At 49.4% G+C, this 10,623-nt stretch overlaps 1 non-coding gene across 1 annotated transcript; it reads left to right on the top strand.

The window, feature by feature from the left end:
* Positions 1 to 6,620: 6,620 nt before the first annotated feature.
* On the top strand, positions 6,621 to 6,724 carry LOC118570748. Its single transcript, XR_004943240.1, has one exon. It is a non-coding gene; the product is annotated as a U6 spliceosomal RNA (small nuclear RNA).
* Positions 6,725 to 10,623: the final 3,899 nt, after the last annotated feature.

The raw sequence follows: 10,623 nt of genomic DNA on the forward strand, positions 1-10,623 counted from the left end.
CCTCCTTCCTCAGGAAGGCAAAACAGGCAAATGAAGCAGGAGACCCAGGTGCCCCTCTCTTCAGCAGCAGGAGTAAGCCAAGGGGACGCACCAGCTGGTCACCCTTCCCCCATACTGCTCTGGCTGACACACAGCCCTGATGTTCTTACTCAGCAGAGCCAGTACTAATGAATGCCCAGCGAGCTCCAGCAGACGAGACTGACCACCATGTGTGCCAGGGCAGGGCCCTGAGCCCTTCTGTAGAGCATGTGCAACCATTCTGCTCTGGAGAGGTTGCGGGGGACTTGATGAGGGGTGTGGCAAGTTCAACTATCACTTGTTCCGGGGATAGGTGGTCCCCAGTCAGAATCAGGAGTCAGGTTAATGGGTGAGGACCCAAAATGAATGTTTTGGACAAAACTAATGTGGACGAGGACACAGCATTTGTCAAAGGACAACAGGGCCAGTGTTCTAAGAACACCAGACTTCTCATAGCCGGAGAGAAGTGGGTCAGTGTTCCGATGCAGGAGGGAGCTGGCTGTAATTAGTCTCTTCTCCCTGTCCCTTGTCCATCAGCACTAATAAATATCTGTGTAATGGGTACACTGATGGTTTTCTTAGACCTCAGGGAGCAACATCCCACACTGATTACTCAGGTGGAAGCAGGGGCCGGGGTGCTAGGCTCCCCAGGTTTGGCATGGAAGTTAGAAGCATTGGGACGTAGATGAGCAATGGCCTGGGGCCTGAAGGGCAGCCTCCTTCCTGGGAAAGAGAAAGAGGACCGAGACCCACTAGCCTTAAAAACTGTTTGTTTGTTGGCTGTCATAAGCTTGTGCTGTGGCTTTGTGCTTGAAGTGCCCCCAAAATTCACCTGCCAGACGCTTGTTTTTCAAGCTGGTGATGCCGGTAAACAGGGCCTTCGGTAGTGATTAAATCATAATCACTCTTCTCGGAGTCCTCGAGATGGGACTGGTGTCCTGATAAGAAAGGACAAAAGTGATTAGCCAAATCAGGACACAGGGAGGAAACATTCTCTGCAAACCAGGCAGAGCCTCCCCCAACACCAGGCAGGCCAAGGCATGACCTTGAACTTCCCACCTCTGGCCCCAAACAAACAAATCCATTTGCCTGTATGCTGTCCAGTCTGTGGCTTTTGTTACCGCAGCCTGAGTGGGCCGAACCCCACGTGTTGGCAGTGTGGTAGTTAGGAGACCTGCACCAGCAGAGATTGCTCCCTACCAACAAGAGGGAACCTGGGAAACGGGAGAGGAGAGGGGGAGGAGGAAGCTACAGAAAGAGAGGTGTGGCCCGGGGAGGGAGGCCAAGCTGCAGAAGTCAAAAACGGGGAGCATCTGGGGACAGGGGATGAAATTGGCTTCTTCCATTATTTCTGGTCCAGGACTGCACTCTTTGAACCTAGCCTTATCTCCACACCTTCTCCTAGAGGCAGGAGCTCACTTACTCACGGCAGCTCTTTGTGGGGGCTCTTCAGGAAGAGAGAAGTGGGCTCTAGAGCCAGGTAGGAGGGACAGAGACCCACGAGTGTGGGATCCAGAAGTCCATGTGGGCCATGTTGAAGCTTCTGGAAGAACATGATCCATCTCCCCACCACCACCACCCCCGACAGCACAAAAAATATTCCGAAATTCAGGAAGGAATATGGGTTTGCCACATGCAAAAAAAGACTGAGGTGTGTATGCAGTGAGCAAGGGAAAGTGCACACCCCGTTAGAAGATGTCAAGGAGAAGTAATTCAACAACCGAGTCACCTATGTGAGTCCCAACATGTGAGCTCATGTTTAGTTGCAGCTTGCCCTCCTGCTCAGCCACCACGGGGCAATGCTGTCTTGTTCCCTCCCCAACCTGCTCGCGGATGGTGCTCCTGGGCTTCCCTCTGAAGGCTCCCATTAAGCCTAGGACTGCCATGCTGAGTATGAACACCAAAAGATGCTACACCTTTTCCCATTCAGCCTACCAGGCATCCTGTCCTCACCACCAGGCTCCAACTAATATCTGCTTTTCAGTGGTACTATGGATAATAGATAAATATTCTTTTTGTCTCTGTAACCTCCATGTTGTCTCCAGATCAGCGGTGATGTATTCAATTCAGCAAACAAACTTAGTGGTCACCTCTGCCCTGCTGCCGCAAACGTTCTGAAGGGGGCTAGAGAGTCAGTCAGTGAGTAAGTGTTTGCTACACAACCATGAAGACTTGGTTTCAAATCCCTAGCACCCACATACAAAGCCATGAACAGCCTACAACCTCTACCCTGGGGGTGGGGAGGCAGAGAAAGGAGGGCTGTGGACCACCAGCCTAATCCCAGGTTCAGTGAGAGACCCTGTCTCAAGAAGTAAATAGCCTCTGCAGGTACATGGGTGCACACATCCACGTGCATGCATATGCACAGACAAGTACATACATACATGCACACAAAAAATAAACAAACCAAGTATTTTTAAAAACAAAGCAAGTACTTAACAACTTCATTATGTTAAATTAACTTTAAAGGCATAAATGTAGTGAATTTCCAGCTGTCTAGCTTTAGGTCCTGCAGAAAAGAACTTGTGGTCAGGAAGGGTCAGCACCCTTCAAGCCTGCTCCCCTAACTCTAAGGTCCACAGCTGGGAAGGGTCCTCCCTTCTTTCCCTGGAATCCAGAACTGGAGGTGGCTTTGCCCACACTCCCCCTCTCCGGCTGTTTGTATAGTCACCGCCTCGCTGGAGGACAAGAGAGCTTTGTTAACTGTGCTGGGGAGGTCAAGGTCCTTTGCAGCTTGCTTGTAGTTTCTCTCTGAGACAACTTGGCCATGAACGTTGCCCCTCTGGGCAGATGCCAGTCACCCTTCCCTATTGTGAGCGGGAGATGTCTGTCCTGCATGATGGGAGACAAGTGGCTCCCATGAACCACGTAGCCCACCAAAGAGAGTCTGCTGGGCCTCAGAACTGGCTCCAGCACTGAGGAACAGCATTCTGCAGCAGAGTCCCTGTCAGCTCCCACTCAGGCATTGATAAGAGCCTGTCTAAGCACCTGTTAGAGCTCATGCCTCAGAATATGGAGAAGAAGCATAAACGGCACTTGTTTGTTTGAATGCTTGGTATGCAGGTGTGCAGTGTTTTGATGGGGTGCAGACTTTGTCTTGAGGAACAAGTCTTTGAGAATTTTAGCCCACCCCCACTTCAGATCTGTGGTGAGGGACCATAAGACACACTGAGGCAGGCAGGCAGGAGGTAGCAGAGTGGGTCATCGCACAAGGTTGTAGATGTTTGGTTCCCCCACATAGGATGGAAACTGGAAAAAGTGTTTCCCATCTCAACATGACCAAAACCGTCCTGGGGCTGGTAAATGGTTCAGCAGGTAAAGGTGCTTGTCACTCAAGCATTTGACCTGAGCTTGACACCTAGAACCCACGTAAGAGTGGAGGAAGCCAATGAATGCCAAGTTGCCCTCTGACCTCCACACATGTGGCACACATACTTGTCATGCATATGTGACAGTATGAGGGCATGAGTGTGTGTGTGTGTGTGTGTGTGTGTGTGTGTGTGTGTGTGTGTGTTTATATTCAAATAGTTCAGGCGGTAGCAAGTGTGGCTGAGCAGTCTGAGCAGTCTGAGTATGCATAGTTCAGTGTGTGTGTTTATATAAGTGCAAAGGGATATGTGCATGCATGTGAATGTGTCAGTATGCAAATGTGTGTTAAGGGAGTAACCACGTTTTTGCCCTCAGTGCTGGTGGAGAATGACCAGGCTTCTTTTCTAGCCCTTCTGCTACTGGCCACCAAAGCAAGAGAAAGTAGACTGAGCATCTATCTTCCTGGCTCTGGCCCTGTGATTCGGTGATATGAGGTGTGGATTTCATGATTAGGTGTGAAACAGATTTCTCTCCTAGGAGTGAGAGAGAGGCCAGTAAGCTACAGAATTAGCTTGGATGGCTGCTGGGGGGTGGGGAGTGTCATACTGACAGGAAAGCTGTGTTTGATGTCTTGGGGTCCCACAGCAAATGCTGAGAACTTCCCACCATGCTGGAGGATTCATCCAGAAGCAGGAGGCACAGTTTCAGCCGGGATCCCTGACCCTTCCTGAAGTGAGTTCACATGCTCCCATGAGAGCAGCAGTGTGATATGAAGAGAAGAATTGGGAGAGAGCAGCAGATGATGCTAGAAAAATCTGGAAGGTTTCAGGAAGTCAGGTCAGCAATCTGAAAACAAGCTCAGAATAAAAATGTTTTATCATATGTAACAGAAGTCCCCAAGGGCAGCCATCCCCTGCAGCCCTGCATTTGGCGTTTTAAAACAAGTGTGTATGTGTATGTGTGTACATGTGCCTCAGGAGGCCAGAGGACAAACTTGGCTGTGGATCTTTGAGTTCTGTCTACTTTGGCTTTTGAGACAAGGTTTCTCATTGACCTGAAGCTCATGGAGTTAAGTATAGACTGGATGGGAGCAAGCCCCAGGTACCCTCCTGTCTCCTACTCCCCAGCACCAAGATTATATATATGAGCACCACTATGCCAAGCCTTCTTCTATGTGGCTTCTGGTGGGGGCTGGGGGGGGGGGGGCTCAGGTTTCCATGTTTACCGAGTGAGCGATCACTTCACCCACGTTTGGCTCTTAAACACAGTCTGCTCGACACAGTCCGTCACTCTGTTGTTGCGTGTGCCATTTCCTACAGTGAATGATGCATACACACATTGCTGTGGTGTGTGCACGCTCTGGGGGTTCTTGGGTCAGAACGGTGAGTTTCGAAAAGAAGAAATGGTCTGTGATCTTGAACATAGCCTACCATGTGCCTCATTGAGCCTGACACTGCAACCCATCACTCTGCTCTCCCTTGCAGGAATGCGCTGTGCACGTGTCTCTCCCCTCCAAGGTGTCTGTGTGAGGCAGAAATCTTCACCTCTGAGTGAGGAGGTCTCTGTGGGCTCACAGTCCTCTGAGCTGCTGGACATGGACATGCATTCATTTACAGTGAATGTAAGGAATCATGTTGGCCTCTCCTTCTTGACAATGGCTGTAGTGTATACCCTAATAAACTTGCCTGGGGAATCAAAGGACAGAGCCAGCCACTATTAGACAGTGTAGGTTAGACAGTGGTGGCACACACCCTTAGTCCTATCACTCAGAAGGGAGAGATCAGTCTGGATCTCTGTGAATTCAAGGCCACACTGGAAACAGAGCCTGGCAGTGGAAACACACGCTTTTAATCCCAGTGCTGGGAGGCACACATGCCTTTAATCCCAGGAAGTGATGCCTAGGCAGAGAAAGGTATATAAGGCGTGAGGAAACAGGAACTCATTCTTTTGAGGCTGAGGATTCTGTAGAGGTAAGAATGTGGCTGACTGTTCTGTTTCTCTGATCTTTCAGCTTTCACCTCAATATCTGGCTCTGGGTTTTATTTATTATTATTATTATTATTATTATTAAGACCTTTAAAGATCTGTGTTACAAATAGCAGTGAGCTGACATTCACTGGAGACTCAAAGCTTGCTGCATGCCTGGCACTTTCCTCCACAGAGCAGGAGGGACGAAGCTTGACCAAGGCATCTCACTGCCCCTCCTGAGTGTACCTGTGCAGTTTACCTACAGAGTTAGCTCAGGTTCTTGGGGCACCTTGAGGCATTGCTCACAATGGTGGCTGGGCTCATGGATTCATACAGGTATCACAACGTGACGCTCACATTCTTTAGTCACAGGACATTGCCCATGAGGCTCTGGGTCCCAACATGACATAATCAAGATTAAGGTACAGAAAAAATATTACGATCAATCACATGAGCCTATTAAATGGGTAACAGAATTTACTAATATATAAATTGAGGAAATACACCCATGAATACAGAACGGAGTAGGCAGCTGAAGTCGTCCTCTGGTCTGACTGGGAGTGAATCCACCTTGCAGGCAGGATCAGGGAGAAGGGGAATGAGACTCTTCTCCAACTCCTTATAAGAAGTCAGTACAATGGCAGGAAGCACCTCCTCCTTTGGCACACCTCCCCCCCACCCCAGCCCAAGGTCATGGAGGAGCAAATACCACTACAGAACAATGTTTCTTAAAGCAGAGGGGAAACAAGGAATGAGACAGGTTTGGCCACAGTTTATCCAAGACACCCATCATCTGGTGCTGGGAGGTGTCTGTCACATGGCCTCTAGGAGAAATGGCATACAGCAGGTGGGATTTATGAAAGTTGCAGAGGCTCCCTCACCTCCCTGCTCTTCCTGATTGTCTTCTAGCTGCCACTGTTTCCTCTTCACAAAATCATCCAGACATTTGGCTAAGTGTTGTGGTTTGAATCTGAAGATCTCCCATAGGCTCACATTTGGACATACGATCCCCAGCCAGCAGAGCTATTTGGGAAGGTTGTGGAATCTCTAGGACTTGGGGATCTTACTCCAGAGTGGGCCTCTGGCCATGGGCCTTGAAGTCTGATAACCCAGCCAGGCCTCTTTGCCAGTCTTTGCTGCCCCGTTGTAGTTAAGCTGCCTCCGCCTCACACCTTTTCCATCGCGATGGTTTGTATCCCCTCCAACTATGAGCCAAAAATAAACCTTTCTTTCCTCAGTCATTTTGTCCCAACTTTCTTGAAAACCTCCTCCCCTCCTCCGATCTGAGCTTTGATTCCGAGGCCTCTCTGAACCAGAATCCAGGCATGCTCACTTTGGCAGCACATATACTAAAATCGGAATGGTACAGAGATTAGCACAACCCCTGTGTAAGGTTGACACAAAAATTTGTGAAGCCTTCCCCACAACACAAAACAAAACAAAAAAAACCCTCCAAACCAGAAGCTGGGTGGTGGTGGTGGTGGTGGTGGAGGCGGCGGCGGCGGCGGCGGCGGCGGCGGCACATGCCTTTAATCCCAGCACTCAGGAGGCAGAGGCAGGAGGATCTCTGTGAGTTCAGTCAGCCTGGTCTACAGAGTGAGATCCAGGACAGCTAGGGCTACACAGAGAAACAATCCCTGTCTCGAGACACCAACCAACCAAACAAACAAAAAATAAAATGAAACAACAACAAAACCAGAATCCAAGGAGGGGATGCCCAGCTCTTTCCTCATAGGTCCATGCCCTATGGAAACCTCATTTCTTTCAAGTTAGCCTCCAGCCATTGGAAGGTCCTAGAAGCCTCAGAACCCACCCCCCACCCCACCCCCACAAGGGACCATTTTCTCAGAGGATGTGTCCTAGGGGACAGATTCAGCCTGAGGCTACTCTCCTAGTGAAAGGAGTAGCCTGTGCGCAGTGTGATCTCAGCTATGTCCTTCAAATTCTCAGTGCCATGCTCAGCCCAAGCCCACGGGGCTGCCACTTGCTGGCAAGGCCAGAGGTCAAGATACAGGATGCCAGTCCTCCAGGGGGCAACACGCTGTCACTCACTAGATACCAAAGTATAGAGTGCACCACATGGAATAAAGGCAGGGCCACCTTATGCAACTCTGTGCCCAGACATGGTGTCCTGACCGTCCTGATCATGTCCCCCAGGTTTGCTCCTGTGTGTCCCCCACAGGTCACTCTCCAGCAGGACAGTTTTTCCCTGGCCTGGAGATACAGACAGGCCACGTACTGTTGTGGCCACCACCTGCTGCTGTCACCACGTGGGGATAATTTTTCAAACTTCTCTTTTGTTGATCACTTACCATTCATCAGATTTCTGGGTCAGTTGTGAACAAGCAACTTTAAATAGGAAACAGCTTCCTGTGTTTGGGGAGGAAGAAATAGCATCCCAAGTTAAAATGAGCTCTGTTGACGGCTCACTGGGCAGAGAAGGGAGCCTAGCACTGGGCCGCACTGCCTCTCACCCCTCCCCCACCTGTCTGTTTCGAGGAAGACCGCTTGTATCAGGCTTCCAGCTGTGCTTCCGGATCCCTTTCACACTAGGACTAGAGCACGACAGTGTGGGTGCTGCTTATGGAAGGAGCGAAGTGTAATTGCAAGATCCCACCTGCAGGAACCCGGGGAACAGATTTAAAGACTCAAAATAGACCACAGCCTGCAGCGTCATGATGTGCTGGCTGGAGCTGCTGCTGCATGCCCTCGGCCCAGCTCTAGATTTAAAGAAATCACCAGATCTGGTGGGAGAGTCTGTGATTGAACTTTCCCATCAGTACATACTGGCCAAAGCTCAGACCTCAACAGCGGACACCATGCTGGGACTGTAGCTTTCCTGTAGGGTTCATTCCAGACTCAAAGCTTAGCTACAGGGAAGAGAATCCCTATCTGCTCTAATGTTTTGTCTCACCTATAGCTCTGATTTTGTTATCTAAGCTTCATTTGATCTTTGAGATGGCCTTCCAATCTCTAGCCACCAAGGTGTCTTGTTATTTTTATTTATTTATTTGTATTACTAGGGATTGAACTTAGGGCTTCATGCATTCCAAACAAGTGCTCTACCACTGAACTATGCCATGGGGTGGTCCTTCTGTATGCTGTGAACATGTGTTGCTCCCATTGGTTGATAATAAAGGTGTTTGGCCAATGGCAAGGCAGGATAAGGGTAGGCGGAACAATCAAACTGAGAACTAAGATGAAGAAGGGTGGAGTTGGGGCAGATGCAAGCCAGCTGCCCAAGGAGCAAGATGCCAAGTAAGCCACAGGCCATGTGGCAATGCATAGATTAATAAAAGTGGGTTAATCAAATATAAGATCTAGTTAGTAATAAGCCTGAGCCATCAGCCAAGAATTATCATAAGCCTCTGAGTGATTATTTGGAAATGGCTGTGTGGGGGGGGGGGGCAGAAAAGCTCTGATACAGAACTATATCCACAGCCAGCTTGAACTTTTTATTCTGAGGCAAAGTCTCACTAAGTTAACCAAGTTGGCTGTGAACTTGGTCATCCTCCTGTCTCAGCTTCCCAAGTAGCTGGAATGACAGACCCTTTCCACCAGACCCCGATAAGTCCATTTTGAAATATGGACACACTGAATCTCAGAAGTTGTGGGGAGAATGATTCTGGAGTCTATTTGCAGAGACAAGTGTGAAGAGAGAGAGAAAGTGTGATGATAACTCAGCAAAAACACTGGAGTCGCGCCTCAGATGACCTGGACTCCAGGGTGAGGGACATCAGACCCAGGAGCACGAGCTGTTCTCCTGTGACAGAGAACTGGAGTTGCCCCCTGGAGAGACCCCCATAGCTGCCGGTCCCTGCCTGATTCAGCCTGTCCCAAGAGTCACTCCAAACACAGCTTATAAGTTACTAACTGAGGCTTTCCGACCATGGTTTAGTGATAAACTTTGTATGTGATCCAGCAAAATAGAAGCCACTATGTTCAAGCCAGCAATAATCTTCTTAGCTGGGTGGGAGGGTTGGGAGGGGGGGCGCGGGGGTAAGGGCAGAACAGAGCGAGAACACAGCAAGAAACAAGAAAAACACGACCTGTTCTTAACTGGAAGGAGAGCCTGGGTGTGGTTCAGTGGGCAAGTGCTTGACTAACTGTGAGTCCCCAGGTTCAATACCTAATACCACCTGAAAAAGAGAGAAGAGAAAGCAAGCGGGGGTGGGGGGACTGAGAGGGAAGAGGGAGCTGGGAGAGGAGGAAGGAGGAGTGTTGGAATAGTGGAAGAGGAAGAGACGAAGTCAGAAGGAGAGAAGAAATGGAGGAGGCTACCATTTGGGGAGGAAGAGGAACAAAGAGGGGTGTGTACCATGAGAAACAAAGATCCTCACTTCACAGTAAGAGTCCTGGCAACTCCGGGCAGCCAAGCTGTTTGATTTTTTTTTTTTCCGACCCTGCAAAGAGAAGCATCAGCATAGAGAAAAGGCAAAAATGGCTGGCACAACAGTTCAGCACACAACAGTGTTTTTGGTGTGTGTTCCTAATTGCAGTTCTCTGCCCCACCCCCCCCCCCCCCCCACTTCGATCCTTCATTGTCTGAATTCTTCAGGGAGAGACTAGATTGTACCTCCTGTGATTTCCCAGGTTCAGAATGTGAATCCCTGTCTATTGTGTATTCAGAGACTAGAGACTCCCTCCTTTTCTGACACCTGGGCTCAGTTGTGCAGCAGGCTACCTGTAACTTCAACCTGGGAGGAGCTGAGAACGCCATGGTGAGCAGGGCCCAGCTGCCGGCCCTGGAAGATAGGGGCCCAGTGCCTCCTGCTCAGTTTAGGTTCTCTAATGCAGCTCATTCGGAAGGTGAACCATAATGATTTATTTATTACAAACACAATAAGGCAAACCCGGCAGGCAGGCAGGTCAAGGGAAGAAAAGGTGTCTGATGATGATAACGTGTAGACATATCAGAAATCAACCAAGCCTTGGATCTAACCCCAGTGGCCATCACCACCTTAAGACAAGGGGACAGCACACACAAAACCAAGAACGGAATGACCGGAAATTGCCTGCCTTGTCTCATGCCATTCACATGTCCAAGCGGAAGAAATGGCTGCCAATCACACACACACACTGGGGGTTTCAGCACGCTTGAAACCTCCCTCAGAACTCTCCTTAACTTCATGATGAACTCACAGGGGAGCAAGGGACACGATCCCCCTTCCTCTTTCCTTCTTTCGCTTTTTCTTATAATGAGAATGATCTTGCTGTAATGGGTTAGAAGAATTAACATTTTTTTAGAATGTCCGCACTACCCGATGCAATACCACCATCCTAGTCAGTGAAATTTTTTAATCAAATTTCAGATATTATATTTTACAG

The sequence above is a fragment of the Onychomys torridus genome, chromosome 19 (genome assembly GCF_903995425.1).
Source record: "Onychomys torridus chromosome 19, mOncTor1.1, whole genome shotgun sequence".
NCBI classification, from domain to species: Eukaryota; Metazoa; Chordata; class Mammalia; order Rodentia; family Cricetidae; genus Onychomys; species Onychomys torridus.